Genomic DNA, 16,742 nt, shown 5'->3' on the forward strand with positions numbered 1-16,742 from the left:
TTTAGTTTGTTGATGTTGGTGTCATTGAAATGCAGATAATAAGGGAAAGAGACACTGCTCCCCAAGGGTGGAGAGAACAGAATCAGCACTCTAGGGTCAGAAAATAATTCACAAAAATTTGATCTAAACAAATTTAAAAATCACTTTCTAAATACTTAAGTTAATAAGACATTTCATCCCCTCCTTTTTACATTTCTCTACCAAACATCAGTTTGGAGCTTCTACTCACTTGAGTGCCTTTGGGAATTTGAATTAGAGCCTGAGGAATGTTGGTCTCAGTAGGGCATGCCAAAGCCCTAAGGGCCACTTGAGCTTTATTTACGCTGACTCTAGATTGATCATAGCCTCATATTCAAGTTTTTGCTTTAGTATACACTCTTGACAATGGCTTATTTTGCCTCTTTGAAAAATAGTATTGCCATTCATTTCAAGCTAAGTCTGTTCTTTGATTCAGAGGCCTGAGAAAATTTTCTTCCACTATGAGAAGGAACAATACAGAAAAATTACCAGAGTGGGCACTGGATTTCTCCACCCTAATTTGGTGTAATTCATTTCAATATGGTTATGTTGAGCATTTACTATTAACCATGTTGTATCCAGCAAAAGGAAATATGTGACAAAGTTCTCACTCTCAAAGGACACATAGGGAAGTCTTTCTAGATCACTCCCTAACCCTGAACTGCTCTAGGTATTTGAAGTACCTAAGTTCTAAGATGAAGTACAAAATATTTGAGACTTTCTGCTAAAAATAATTTATATGGGTAAGGTTGTAATTTTATTGTTTTCCTCTTCAAATTACATTGTAAGTTCCTCAAAAATAAGAGTTATCCAGTATCATATAATTCTTTTCCATCCCACTGCTATGTCCTACTCACAGCACATATACATGCACACACACATATTCCTCAAAAGCTCCTCTTCAGATGAATTGCTCACTACAAAGGTGAAATGATTTTTCATTAACTTAGCCTTCAAGAGTATACTATTTTTTGATTGCTGATTTCCTTTATTTGAGAAGTCAGATCAGATATCATTTTTTTCAGTTTACCAATTTTCCCTCTAAAATATCGGTTTAACAAATATAAACATTCTTGATTAGTAATTACTGCAAGAGATAAAGCAGCTTCTCTTCCTCCTTGAAGAGAAGCTCTAACACTTACAATAACTCTTAGCTTTATAAAGGGAAGGATCTTCCTTTGTGCTCTCCTCATCCTTCATAATACATCCCCTAACCCCAGCCAGCAATGGAAAATGGCCAGTAATTATATGCATATGGTTAGGATGGTGTAAGGACTGTGTTCTACACTTATGCAGTCTTCATCATACAAGTAGTTGATACAATTAAATATAGAAATATTTATTATATACCTTAGGTATTAGTTTTCTAGAACTGCCATTACAAAATACCACAGACTGAATGGCTTACACAAGAGAAATTTACTTTCTCATCGTCTGGAATCTAGAAGTCTTAAGATTAAGGTGCTGGAAGGGTTGGTTTCCTCTGAGGTCTCTCTCCTTGGCTTGCAGACGACCACCCTCTGGCTGCCTCATGAGATTCCTTCTGCACGCACACATTCCTGGTGTTTCTCTGTGTCCCCTGATCTCCTTTTCTTATAAGAACAGCAGTCATGTAGAATCAGAGCCCACCCTAAGAAACTCATTTTAACTTAATTACCTTTTTAAAAGATCTGCTTCCAAATATAATCACATTCTGAGGTACTGGGGAGTAGATGTTTCAACATATGAATTTTGGAGGTCACAATTCAGTCCATAACACCTTATTAGCAGCTATTCAATGGATATAAAAGTGGCACAGTCCCTGGTTTTAATAAGTGGAACATATACTCTATTAGGGAGATAAATCGATAAACAAATAATAATAGTAGGTATAATGTAAGTACAACAAAACTAAGCCTGTAAAATGTTAAGTTTGAAAAGGAAGTGATTATACTAATTTGGAAGGATCAGGGAAGAGTTCAGGGAGCAAGTGACATTTGAGCATAAGACTTGAGGAATCCTTTGGATAGAAAATAAAGATCAGACATTAATTAAATGCCTTCTGAGGTTTTAATCTTCAACACACTCTTTAGGTCTATAGTTCTCATTTTTAAAGAGGAACATCAATATTTAGATGATTTTGGTAAGTTATAACATCAAGCAGCTTTCAAATAAAATGTCAGGATCTGTCTTACTCTACTTTCCCTGAGATGATGAGTTGACAAAGGAAGATTTTAAAAGAAAAGAATATTTTAAAAAATGCAAAATGAGTCTATCAAAGTATTATAACAGTTTTTAACATGAAAAAAATCTATAAATATAACCCTTTTCATAATATGTTAAAAGAGAAAATCACATGATCACTATAAATAGATACACACAAAATTATTTAATTATTCAACATTTTTATTAAGAAAAACATTCTTAGTAAAAACAGAAAATTTCTTAATCTAATAAAAGAAATATATGAAAAATCTATAGCTAGCATTAGTCTGAATAATGAAACTTAGGAAGAAGTCTCTTTAAAATCTAGAAAGAAAATTTAAAAGAAAAGAAAAGAAATCTAGAAAAAACATAGTTTTTTGTTGTCTTTTTTTAACTTTTTAGTGAACATACTGGCCATAGCATTGAGTCAAGAACAAGAAATAGACAAATTTCAGGAAAAAAGGTATGGGTGATATGGTCATTGTTAAAAAAAAAATTATAATACATGTTCCTAGAGGAGAATAGAGATATGGAATAGGGAAGGAGCCCAGAGATAGATACAGCTGTTGGGATTTTCTTTGTAGGTTGACTGATGAGGTTTGGGATTTTGTTTTGTGCATTTGCGTCATAGCCTACATATACACTGAATTCATTTTATATATTAAATATTATAAAATGGTAATTGTAAAATCTGCAAAATGTGAGCTTTCATTCTAATAACAAACTAATGTTTAAAAAGTTTCTCCAAAGTGACCTCCATGCAATATCCATGGTTTGGGCTTACACATGCAAGCCACTTTTATTAAATTCAGTGATATTTTTTCCCAAACTTAGTTCTCTTGAAAACAATCACACAATTGCTAAGTAAATATAAGCTACTGGAATAACTTATTTATATAAACAATATTTTGTACATTTTATACATAATGCAATGTCTGTACTCCTATACTTTTTTAAATGAATCATATTGTCTCTCCCAACCTATTTTTCCCGTCTTTTCATGTTAATCTAGAATTTCTAAACGGGTTACCTATTAGCACCATGTAAGAGGCTGTTAGAAAGAAAGCACCATAGCAACAATATGTTTTCTATGTTTTTTCTACCCAAATAAGTATGTTCTGTGTGCTTGAATGATACAGGAACCATGGAAACTAAGCCTTCCTTTATTATTTAAGAAGACACAGTCACCAGTTCTACAGAGGAAGGAAAGGGACGCAAGTAACAACCCATCCTGATAGTTTTCTTAAGTCATACATCATTTGTAGATGCTGCTTTTTAGAACTTGTGCTTATTAAGAACTCTATTTTCCAGGCACTGATCTGGTATACACTACTAAATAATGTATCATGTCTAGAAGGACAAGCAAAAAAACCAGAAATTACACATTAGACTAAATGCTGGGGTAGAGATGCTAAAGGAGCACAAAGAAGAGGCACCTTTCTTGAGAGTGTTAGATGAAAAGTATTTAGAATACTACTAAAATGTGTACTGTATGGGCACCTGGGTGACTCAGTCGTTTGGGCGTCCGACTTTGGCTCAGGTCATGATCTGACCATTCGTGAGTTCAAGCCCTGTGTCGGGCTGTGTGCTGACAGCTCAGAGCCTGGAGCCTGCTTCAGATTCTGTGTCTTCCTCTCTCTCTCTTTGGCCCTCCCACACTCACACTCTGTCTGTCTGTCTCTCTCTCTCTCAAAAATAAATAAACATTAAAAAAATTGTTTTAAAATGTTTACTGTAGGGATTTTATATATGCTGTAGTCAGCAGAATATCCCCCAAATCTGCCCATGCCCTATTTCCAGGTCCCTATGAATAAGTTATGTTACGTGGCAAGGGAAAATTAACATTGCAGATTGAATTAGCGTTGCTAATCAACTGATCTTAATGAGATTATTCTAAATTAACCAGGTCAGCCAAGTGTGATCACAAAAGTCCTTTAAATATGGAAGAGGAAGGCAAAAGTCATATCAAAATGAAGCAACATGAGACATAATTGTCTATTGATAGCTTTGAAGATGGAAGTGGGCTATCAGCAAAGGACTGTAGGCAGCCTGTGGAAGCTAGGTACAAAAATTGGATTCTCCTCCAGGGCTTAGCCTTGATTAGTCTGGTGATAAACATTTTGGACTTCTAAATTACCAGAACAGTAAACTAATATAAATACATTGTTTCAAGCCACTAACTTTGTAATATTTTCTGACAACAATCACAGAATACTATAATGCCCTTTATCAACTTAAGGAAGTGTGGTTGATTCCTAGCTTTCTAAGAAATTTTAATGATGAAAGAATGTTGAACTATGTAAAATGCATTTCTGTATCTACTAATATGGTTATGTTTTTAACCTTTGTATGGTGAATTATACTGATTGATTTTTTAATATTGAACTAACCTTGCATTCCTGCTATAAATGACACTTGGTCATAATGTATTATTCCTTTTATATACTGCTATATTTGATTTACTAATATTTTGTTGTAAGACATTTGTATCTATGTTTATGGGAGCTATTCGTATGTAGTTTCTTTCCTTGTAAGGGATTTTATTTTGATATCGGAAGAATGAGATGGAATTAAGAAATGTAAAAAATTCTATAGAATTGGTAGAAATTTTCCCCTAGACCCTCCTGAGCCCTCAGATAGTTGCTTTTTGCATTGTCTCTGTTGATTTTAGTTGTGACTAGTGTAACTAATGTAGCTTTCCCATAGTGGTCTCACTCAATATTTGCTGACAGTAGAAGGTGTGTGTAGTATTTGGTTTGGTTTCTGTTTGATGCATTGTGCTTCTCATATCTGGGCATTTGTATCTTCTATTATTTATGGAAAATTTTCAGTCATTTTTTTCTTCAAATATTACCCTCCTCCTTTAATTTTATCATCCCTTACTGGGTTTCCATTTAGACGTATATTAGAACTTTTTTTGCTCTGTCTTTGTCTCTTAACTATTCTTTCAATTTCCATTTCCTTGTATATCTGCATAATTTCTTCAGACATATTTTCCACTCTAATAGTTTTCAATTTAATTCTGCCCATTTTGCTGCTCACTTCTTCACCAGTTTTTAAAATTTCAATAATTTGTACTTTTTTCCTTTTAAAAGTTTATTTTATTTGTTGTGATATTTAATTTTATATATCAAACTTGGCTAGGCTATAGCAACCAGTTGTTTCATCAAAATTAAGTCTAGGTGTTGCTATGAAAATATTTTGCACATGTAATTAACATTTGCAATCAGTTAACTATATGTAAAACAGATTATTCTTGATAATGTGGCTAGGCCTCACTTTATCAATTGAAGGTCCTTTTTTATTTTTTTTAAATTATTTTTTAATGTTTATTTATTTTTTGAGAGAAAGTGAGAGACAGAGTGCAGGCAGGGAGGAGCAAAGAGGGAGACAGAGAATCCAAAGCAGACTCCAGGCTCGAGCTGTCAGCACAGAGCCTGATGCAGGGCTCGAGCTCACAGACCATGAGATCATGACTTGAGCTGAAGTTGGACGCTCAACCGACTAAGCCATCTAGCTGCCTCTAATCAGTTGAAGGTTTTAGGAATAAAACCAGATTTTTTGAAGAAGGGATTCTGTATTAAGAATGTATCATAGAAATCCTGCCTAACTTATGGTCTGCCACCTTGCCCTATAATTTGTAAACTTGTAGTCCTCCACAAGCACATAAGCCAATTCTTTAAAATAAATTTAGATAGCTAGAGCATTCAACTAATAGATAAATTATAGGGGTGCCTGGGTGGCTCAGTAGGTTGAGTGTCCGACTTCAGCTCAGGTCATGATCTCATGTTTCCTGAGTTTGAGCCCCATGTTGGACTCTGTGCTGACAGCTTGGAGCCTGGAGCCTGGAGCCTGCTTCAGATTCTGTGTCTCCCTCTCTCTCTGCCCCTCCCCTGCTCATACTCACTCTCTCTCTCTCTCCCAAAAATAAAATAAGCATTAAAAAATATTTTAAAAAATAGGTGACAGTAGATAGAATAACATCTATCATAATATCCATTATTAAATATAAGATATGTAGTATGTATAGATTTATATATAGATATGTATAAGACATATATAGATTTATATATATCTAGATAGATAGGTATATAAGATATGTGTGTGGGGGGAGATAGATGGATAGATAGATAGATAGATCCTATTAGTTCTGTTTCTCTAAGAACCCTAAATGATACAGCGATACCAAATGATTTCTTAACTTTTCTGTAGTTTCTTGTTAATTTATATTTTTATTATCTCATTTTTATTTTGGTAAACATTTCCACCTTAGGGATTTAAAAGTTTATGTCTGATTTTTACAGTTTTTTAACTCCTAGGGAATCTAAATTTCTTGCTTATTGTTTTGATGGCTATTTCATAGTGATTTGGTTCTGTGTGTATCTGGTGATCTTTAGTTGTAAGCTCATATGTGATGAGTTTTATTATATGAATAATACACTGACAAAAATTGAGATTGTTTCCTTCTTGACAGGATTTTCATTTGCTTCTGCTGGGAGCCAGGCAGTGTTACCACACTGGGTCACTTCTGCCCCTTTTATGTTTTCAAGTTCCCTTAGAGTCTCATATCAGCTCTACCTATTTTATGTTATTGGTCTCAAACCAAATTTTGGGACCATTCAGCTGATATTGACACCTGATCTCAGATAACCATATTTTTTGTGGGTTTTTTTTTTAATTGTTGGCTGCATAAGAAGTATCTTACTCCCTGTTGAGTGTGCATGAACATAGATACATGAATACACACTTTATGTAATATCTAATCATTTTGTGCCAGGAACATCCTTTCTTAATATTTGGTCTGACATTGCCCACAGCATATTGCCAGTCCTGAGGATTTTCTTAACTAATTCTACAGGTGATTAACAGATAACTGGGTAGTTGTAGAAATAAAATATTATTTTATTTGAAACCTACAGAATTTGCTTAAAAGAGTGCTTTCAATACACTAAATTATTTTTGTATAATGCTTTGAACTTTGTTTCTAATAGCATATCAGAGAATTCTGGCCTTGGATATAAAATAGGGGTGTCTGAACAAAACATATCTCTAGAATTCTATAAATTCAACTTTCGGTGATTTACCATCTCAAACAGCAATGTTGAGTGTAATATTTATCATTTGGAGCCTTACAGAGTCAAAAAGTCTGCTTGAAACATTTTTATACTTAGAGGAATCTTATTTTTGGTGGCAAGAGGGAAACAGGGATTGGAAGGACCATCAGTCAGGAGCTAAAACAATTTCTCTTATGTATGAATCACAGACTCATGGAAACTAAAGTTTGAAAATGACGCAATAAGTCATCTATTCCATCTCTTTGTCAAAAAAGAATTACTTCCTCAACATTTTAAAATTTATAGTTTTGTTCCATTCATTTTTTTAAACCTCCTTTCAGACCTGTCTTTTTTTTCCTTTTAAACTATCCTGGTTATATTAAGATTTGCTTGGTATAACATTGTTTTAAAAATGCCATAGTTAGAACGGTAATATTCTGAAAAAATGTTTGGAATGACAGGGGCGCCTGGGTGGCTCAGTCGGTTAAACATCCAACTTCGGCTCAGGTAATGATCTCACACTCTGTGAGTTCGAGCCCTGCATCGGGTCAGCACAGAGCCTGGAGCCTGCTTCAGATTCTGTGTCTCCCTGTCTCTGACCCTCCCCCGTTCAGGCTCTGTCTCTCTCTTGTCTCAAAAATAAACAAACCTTAAAAAAATTTTTTTTAATGTTTGGAATGACTGATAAATCAAGAGTAAATGTTATTATATGAAAATTAGAAATGTTGTGTCAGCTAATATTATGAAACATCCTAAGTCCTAAATAAAATAACAAATGTTCTAAATAGACACTGTTTTAGGTAATAAATAAGTCAAATTCTGCCTAAGCATAAAGACATATTTGAAATTTACAATACACATTATAGCTTAACGTCAGAACAACCACAAGTGAGTGTAAATGCTGTCAGTCCAGGTCATAGTCAAAAGTAGTCATAGTAGTTCAGTAACTCATTTTTGCTATGATTTAACTGGATTGCTTGCTTCTGCCCACCCACTATTCATATTTAGTGCTTACGTGTCTCTCTAAATCTTAGATCTGATCTTGTCACATGACAGTTCAAAAACTTCTGATGCCTCCAGTTTACTATTGGATAAAATTGAAATAATTCAGCCTAGAATTGGTTTTCTGCCTAACTTTCCGGTTTCATTTCCCACACATCAGTGTCCCGTCTCCCTTCTAAGTTCCCTATAGTTTGTTGATAGTCCACCTGCTATTTCCTAAACACATCTTTCGTTCTCTGGAGGGTTTGTCTTTGCTTGAATGTTTGCCAGTTGCCTCTCCCCAGCAGCCCCACCAACTCTATAATCACCTGCTGGGGCTTTAAGTATTCCCTAAATCTCATTTCAGCTCAAATCTTATCTGAAAATAATTGCAGACTCCTCTAGTTAAAATTAATCTCTCCTCTGTAACCTTTGCTAATGTTATTATCTTCTATTATAACACTTAGCATAGCATTGCATTTAAATGATAGACATAAAAGTGTTTACTACTAACTTATATGCTCTTGAGTTGTAAGTGTTCCATAGTAGCCATCTTTTGTTTCTTCTGTAGAACTTTCATTGGGTAAGTTCACTGAGCATCATCTTATTGCTGCAGTGAGTTAACTAACTGTTTATGTAAGTGGACACACATAAAAATACAGTGTTTGAGTTATACATACAGTTTCTGGAGTCAGAAATATGCAGATGAGAACCTTTGTTTAGCTGCAACATAACTAGCCTTAGACAATTTAACCTGTTAGTTTCCTCATCAATAAGATAAATTTAGAGTTGTAATTCAAGGTTTTTGTGAGGATTAAATGGTATAATGTCATGTAGTGAATAGTGCCTGACATAGTAAGTACTCAATAAATATTAGCTATTATTGTGATTATCATTTTAATACTTTCACGTGATTGCTATTTGAAATAAATCACTGTAAAACAAAGAATCAATATCAGATATCAAATCAAATATAAATATCTCAACTATCTGAGTTTGGAGACACTTAAAGGTGCATAGACACCCAAATCTATGTCATGAAACATAGAATTTTAGGCACTAAATTTATGCTGATGGAAGCTCTATGTGGCAACCAAAGAATGTCCTACAATAAAGTAGGAATAAATAATTGACATAGAGTCCATGTCCCCCTACTCCAGCCCTATGTTCATTGGCAAGCATTCCTTGTGTTCCCCTTTGTGCAACTGTATTTAAATAAATATAACTCAGGCAACCAACAGTAGGATTCAGTTTCAGAGCTCAAGAACTAATTTATTTGGGAGGACCAGTATTCATGTATACAGCTCTCTCCTACATTCTCCAGGGAAATATTGCTTCGTTATGTAAATGCTTGATAAAATTTTACAATATATGCAAGTTTAAATTTATTATCCTGAGCTTACAAGGAGCTAAGCCCTGTTTTGGAATTTGCCTTACAAGGTCTCTCAAAACAAAAGTCCATGACATTTTGTTCACCAACTATTATCCAACAGAAATCCCAGCCTAGTGTGCAGGGTCCTGCCCAAATACCTCTGTACAATAAATTTTTCTAGGACTTTCCCATTATTCCCAGAATAAGAAGTTGTTCCCTCCTATGGAGTTTTCCTGGTACAAAGTAACAAAAGGAAACTAGGACTACAAGAGTAAAAAGAACTAATTGATCTTCAGAAATTTACCTCACCTAATAATTGTGAGGTCCTCATGGCATGAACAGCATGTTTTTCAGTCTTTCCCCACTTGATACCTAGCTAGTCACTGACTCATAGGAGGTCCTCTCTCTATATTTGCTCAAGTAACAAATGTTCACAACTTTAGAATCAAAGAAGCATTTGTGAGAGAAAATTCTCATTAGGAAGAACTCAGGGAAAGAAAAGATTTAAAATTTGACTTTAGTTACCTCCCCCTCCCTTGGTATCTCTCCATCCTTTGCTCTCTCTTCCCTCCCATGTTAGCCTGGTCACACATGCTCTCTCACATGCTTGTGCACATGTACACCCATACACTTAACTAGATTTTTCCAGGCTTTTCCAGCTATCTTAGTAAGTGACTTTACTATCCCTTTAGTGGGGTTGTCATTGAAAAAACAATGCACCAAGCTTTAACTCTAAAATGCATAAGCACAAGCCTCTTATATAAAGGTACTACTCTTTTTCAAATATGTGTAAATGTAAGTAAAAGGAGATCTTATGCTCAGAACAGACTCTCCACTTAAGGTTTTCTGGCCTACACATGAATCAGTCCTTTTCCTCCTGGTTCACCTAAGACTGAATTGGAATTTTTCAAAAGAAACATTTCTAGGTAGCTAAGGGTGTAGCAAGATTCTCACACAGAGAGTCGTGACACCGAGGCTTTTTTTTTTCCAGGAAACAACTTCATTTGTTCTGGCGCTTCTCACTTGGGTTCGTCGGGCCGAACTGAACCCTGAACGCCACGTGGTGTAGTTTTGTATTCTTTTTCTTTTTCTTTTTCTTTTCCTTTTTCTTTTTCTTTTTTTTCTTTTACTTTTTCTCTTTCTTTCTTTCTTTCTTTCTTTCTTTCTTTCTTTCTTTCTTTCTTTCTTTCTTTCTTTCTTTCTTTCTTCTTTCTCTCATCTCCCATATGTGGTAACACACAAACATGTAGTCTGATTAAGTGGTCTTGTGTTACACAGCCTTGAGGGATGTTGTCATGTAATCATATAGCCAGGTTGCCTTGAGGTTTGTTTTTTTTTTCCTTCCTTAGGGAGGGCTCCCTACCACAATGGTACCACAAGCACAGTGGTAGCAGGAGCAAACACAAAAGAAAATTTAAAAATGGAAGTTTTATAATATGCAGAAGTTCAAATGTATTAACCAACTAATCTGCCCTTAGCCCCTGTTGGTTTTGCCTTACAGTGCCTCCCAAAATAAAATCTATGACACCTTGTCTTACTCTTAACTAGTTGAAAATTCCAGCTCTAGAACTTCATAATTTCAATCCAGAGGTATTTGGAATATAAAAAGTATGTTTCTGCCTTGGTACCAGTCCATACACTATAAAAGGCATGAAAGAAGCTCCCCACCAATAAGCAAACCAAATTAGAAAATCAGGAGGGTGGTGTGCTAACATCAGTAACAAAAAAATGATGAAACGTGCATGGTATAGGAAAAAATGTGTCATCCAGCTTCAAAGATGTAAATTAGTTCTTTTGAAGAAGAACAGATATTTGAGGCTGTAAATTACCATGTCAAATTAGATAGAAATCTTCAATATAGCTCAGTCACAAAACGATGCAGGACTCTTTTTTTGTACTCAATACTGAAAGAGATTGTATCACTTGTGTCATAAAACTGAGAGACGTGATGTGATAGCATTTTCCATATGAATGATGGGTCCACACCTGGAATAAAGCATTCAGCTTTGTGCTGGTAGGTGCCCAAAAAATGTAGATAAATTGAAAGGAGTTCAGAGGAGACGGAGAAAAAATGATAAGTGGAATGAAAGATTTGATGGATGGACTAAAAACAAAAAGTACTACATTTGAGATTTCTAAGGAAAAACCTTGAGGGAGAATTTGATTGGAGCAGTTCTACTGATAGCAGAAGGCTCTAACCTTTGGGTTGAGTGAAGAATAAGGATCTGGGGGATAAATCAATCTATGGTATTTTAGACACATTCTAAAGTAATGAGGCAAAATTATGATGAAGCATATTATCAGTGAAAACTTTACAACTTCAAATTAATGACCACCAAAGCCCTTCAAAGTGTCGCCCAGGGAAAAGCAGCATCAGCATCCCCTACAAACGCAGAATTCCAGGTCCCCACCCAGAGCTCCTGAGCCTGGATGTGCATTTTAGCAAGATCTCCAGGTTATTTAAGGATGCACATTAAGACTTGAAAAGCACTGGTTAATACCAAAGAACAAGTTTTAGTGAGGGCTGAGTTTCAAATTTGATTTGCCACTTACTAGCTATGTGACCATGAACAAATCATTTAACCTCTGCATGCTTGAGATTCCTCACATGTACAATAGGTAATAGTAATAACACCTCAGACTGTTGAAGATTATTGAAATTACACATCTTAAACGTTTATTGGAGTTGTGAGGGACATAAAAATGGAAGCATACATAAATGGCACAATGGGTTGCTATCTCTACTGGAGGATAAATGGAAAGCTGGAGGAAAGAAAAAGGAAGAAGAAAGTAAAAGGAAGAATGAAGAAACAGTAAAAAATTATATTCTGAAGAGCAGTGAGAGGACTCTTCCATCTTTGTCTCATGAATTTCAGTCTCCACAACTCCCGGTGAAGTTTTGCTTCATCATCAACCCTTTCAGGCTCTTTCCTTGACATAAATATTCTTTTGCTCTTATTCTGTGATTCAAACACTTTCCCAATGTGTCACACCTCTGAGACTTCCCACAAAGGAGTGGTAGGAGACCTGCTCAAACCACTGGAGTGAGAAAGTTGGGAAATCACTGCATCCATTGCCCTCCTCCACATTCTTATTAACCATAGCTCTGAATACATTGAAAACACATGCAGTATTGGTGTTTCTACATCACTCTCCAAACTCCAAAGGGAAGGTGCACAACAGTGGTGAGAAGATGTTTGCTCCCTGGAAATTCTATAAGGTGAAATTTCCAGTTCCATTTTACTTCTTTTGCTGGGACCAGAATTAGACTGAATTGTTGATGATGGGGACACTAAGAAAAAAAATTTCTGACATTTGTTAAAGAGGAAAGGAAAAATTTACTTAGAACTATTGTGATAGGTGTCAAGACTATTGCAATAGAGAGAGACTGGCCTAACTTCAAATATAGCAAAGATAGCTGGGGAATTCTAGTCATTGAGCAGAATGGGGGGGGGGGTGGAGGCAGTCAGTGGATGAAAAATTCCTAAGAAGAGGCATCGAGGTGAGGAGTGTTCTTGCTAAAGAGATTTAATAAGATTCTTGTTGAATGCAGGCCAGAGTGGTCAGATATCACACATGGGGAATGAGAAATTTGGCCAGATAATAAGAGTGAGGGATTCTCTTAAAACTGACTAAGGGGGATTCTTGCTAAAATTGATCCATGGAGGTGAAGGCCAGCAGAATATGCCACACCAAAGTATGCCTGTGTCTCATAAAATCATTTTGAACTGAAGGCAATTGAAAAGTAGATACAAGAAAAGCTCTCTGCTCTTCCACTGTTTGGCTGAAAGCAGGACATACATTTATAAAGGTGTCCTCCTTCCCCTCTCCACCACAAAGGACAGAAGTTAATTCCTAGACACAACTCTAGAACGTTATCAGCCCAGGTGTGGCACCAGAGGAATGCACATAGCAGAATTCACTAACCAGCCCTTATCTTTTATTAGTTCCTCCGTATATTTATCTTCCCACAATTTGCCACCTTAGGAGCTCAAAGTTCTTTTCCTTTCTCTTGCCATTTCTCTAAAAAATTATTATTCTCTGCTAAGGTGCTATATCAACTCAAGTTCAAAGCATCCCTTTGAGCTACTCATCATTGAGTACTCCCATGTGTATTTGCAACACGTGTTAATAAATTTTTGTTGAAATCAAGACCCAAAGATAAGGTCTAGTCAAAAAGAAGACTCAGAGGAGGCTGACTAAAGTTTAGTAAAGGAGAAAGATTTTGTCAGGGGTCAGGGTCCAAAGTGTTCACACACACAGACAGACACACACACAAATATACACGTGCTTGCACACACACACACACACACACACACACACACACACACAGCCTGTATGGAAATTCAGCTCCCTAATCTGCCCTGCCATCAGGCAAACTCTGTTTTCTAGGGACATGTTTGCTGTAAATATAAGTGAATAAGAAGAAAATACTTTAAGACTTTCCTTTTATTGAGGAAGCTGAAAGAGTGAGGCAAACAACATGCAGAATAGTTTCAAGATGAAGAGAATGACTTGTTACTGATGTTATTAAGCACAATAAAACAGAACAAAATAAACAAACAAAACATCATTATGACCTAGAGGCTGGTCATGTTGGGAGGAGCAGTACTGGTATGTGTGAGTGTGTGTGAGAGAGTCAGAGAGATTGAAGAGTTCTTACAAAATTTAAAATTAGGACAATATATTTTTGCTAGTTAACTCCTTCAAGGTTATCAAGTTAAAAAAAATTGAGACGACAAAAAAACTCCCTGATTTGCTGTCCTATTGAAATACATTTCACCTAATATGAAAGAAATGAGTTAATGTGATATTAAGCTTAATTTTGTTACTGTTTTTACGGGTACTTGAACCTCCAATGACAGCGTCTCTAGGACAATGGCTATTACCACAAGTCAGAGTACTGTAAATTTCTTATCAAAAACTATAAATCTTAATATCACTTAGGAAACATCCTTTTTGGATAAAAATACCCCTTTGCTAGTAAAATAGCAAAATGTGTTCCAAAGCACATCTTTTTTTTTTAGTTCAATAGGTTGATTTCTAAGGTTCCCATTTAGCTTGTATTTGAAAATGAATTTTCACATTGTTATTTAAAATGGCTCTGGAGTGCTAAAAAGAACTCCTGAGATAGAATTCTCTGAGAATAGACAGGCTCTCAAAATTATTTCATAATGAACAGGAGTGTACTATGGAGACAGCAGTGATTTTCATTAAAATAAAATCAAGAAACATACATTTTGTTGGCACAGAACCTTATGTTCCACAGATATATCTTAGGCCTGTACTTCCATTTAAAGGAGGTTGATAAATGCAGTCTTCATATTTCAGATAGAGTAAACCTTAACAAAAGGAGTAACATGTTCCTAACAGCTGTTGCATAATTAAAACTACACTTTGGGTATAATGAGAAAGGGTAAGTAATGACAAAAAAGGGAAATATATAAATCTCTTCTTTAAATAGTAACAGCTTGGTATTTGGTTTGCTATTGACAGCTATGTAACACAAATTTGATGTTCATTTCAATATTTGCTATTGGCAATATAGATGTGTGTAATAAATGCATATATTTAAATTTTTAAGTGACAGATTAGTACTAAGACTGTTGGGTGTACATAATCCTTGCTTCGGTGATTATATTTTTCCCATTCACAAGATGTTTCAGTGATCATTTTCTTTTTAAAAATTCAGTAAACATGGCAACTGCATATCTGAACACTTTTCTATTTCTTAGAGAAGGGGAAAAAAAAAGAATCACTTGAGTTCCGAGGAGAAATTAAAAGCATAATATATGCCTGTGAAAGACTTGTATTTCAGGTTCTGGAAATCTGTGAAGACAAAGCTTTTACATAGAAAAAGATTGAAAACATACACAGTGGGGTGAAAAGGCCCTCAAAATGCATCTTAATGTCCATTTTAATTTCATTTCCACTAGAGTCATCTTCACAGGGACTATCTCTGAGAAAAGCACACACTCTATCTACTATTAAGAGCTCATCAGTTTCATTTATCTGCTCCTTGGCTGGTGGTCACATATGCTGATGACTTCCTAAAGAGACCACAAAAATACCTTGTTCATGGAACAATGCCAGGTTTATTTACTGCAGTCAGAGAGACCACTGTCTTGATAGTCTTAGGTGAATTTTTGGAGAAAAGGACAAAATCGGGAAATCAGTAGATTTAGAGGAGCTATTTAAAGGTTTTTCAATGCTGAGGGCCTGATAGGAGCTAAGTTAAGGTTGTGATATGGTAGTTTAAGATTAGTAAACACGGAAATATGAGAGTTTGAAAAGAAACTTTAAGAGTTAAAAGCAGTTTGATGATTCCAGTTTAACAAACTATTGAAGAATAATTTATTGTTCAGATAGATGGATTTTCAGGAATTATGTGAAATAAACAATATGGTATTTATAATGTTATCTTTCTGAGCAAAAATTTCCTGGAACAATAAAATCATGTTATTATAGACAGTAAGCTGATGACTATAGACGTCTTCAGTTCTTACGGTCTTATGGGACTTAAGAGGCTGATAGTCTTGTTATTAAGGATAGGACTCTAGGATCTTTGATTTGTTGTGCATCCATATTGTTCTTATCTTCACAGTCTTCTAGAAGTGATTCCTAGGGCTCACCAATGTTAATAGCATTTGACAAAGAGTAGAATGTATACTGCTTCTTTGATCCTGATCATGAGTTCTGGGAAAGAGAATTCAAAATAAGTATCCAGAAATTATCCTTCACTGATGCCTCCTCTTTCAACACACTGTAACCCCAACTCACTATTGTGCAAGATTGGAAGTACAAAGCATATATTTAAAGTTTTATGTTGCCTGGTGGAGGTGACACTTTTTATTAATACTGTAGGTCAATCTGACTTTGGGAAAGGAGTTTGGCACACAAGAACCACCAATGGCTTTAAGCAAAGAAGATTCTTTGACAAAATGATAATCTGCAAAATCAGGAAGCTATCTAAAGGAGGGAATCAAGAAAAAAAAGAAGGCAAGTTACATTTTTCACTTCATTATATTTATTTTCATTAATTAATACATATATATTTTGCACACGAAAACAAACATAAATAGTGCTATATAGAAATCTTTGTGTATCAATAAATCTTATAATACACACTGACT

This window comes from Lynx rufus, unplaced genomic scaffold (assembly GCF_022079265.1).
Source record: "Lynx rufus isolate CCGP_SWC_20201006 ecotype Redwood Valley unplaced genomic scaffold, mLynRuf1.p SCAF_1, whole genome shotgun sequence".
In the NCBI taxonomy this organism is placed as follows: domain Eukaryota; kingdom Metazoa; phylum Chordata; class Mammalia; order Carnivora; family Felidae; genus Lynx; species Lynx rufus.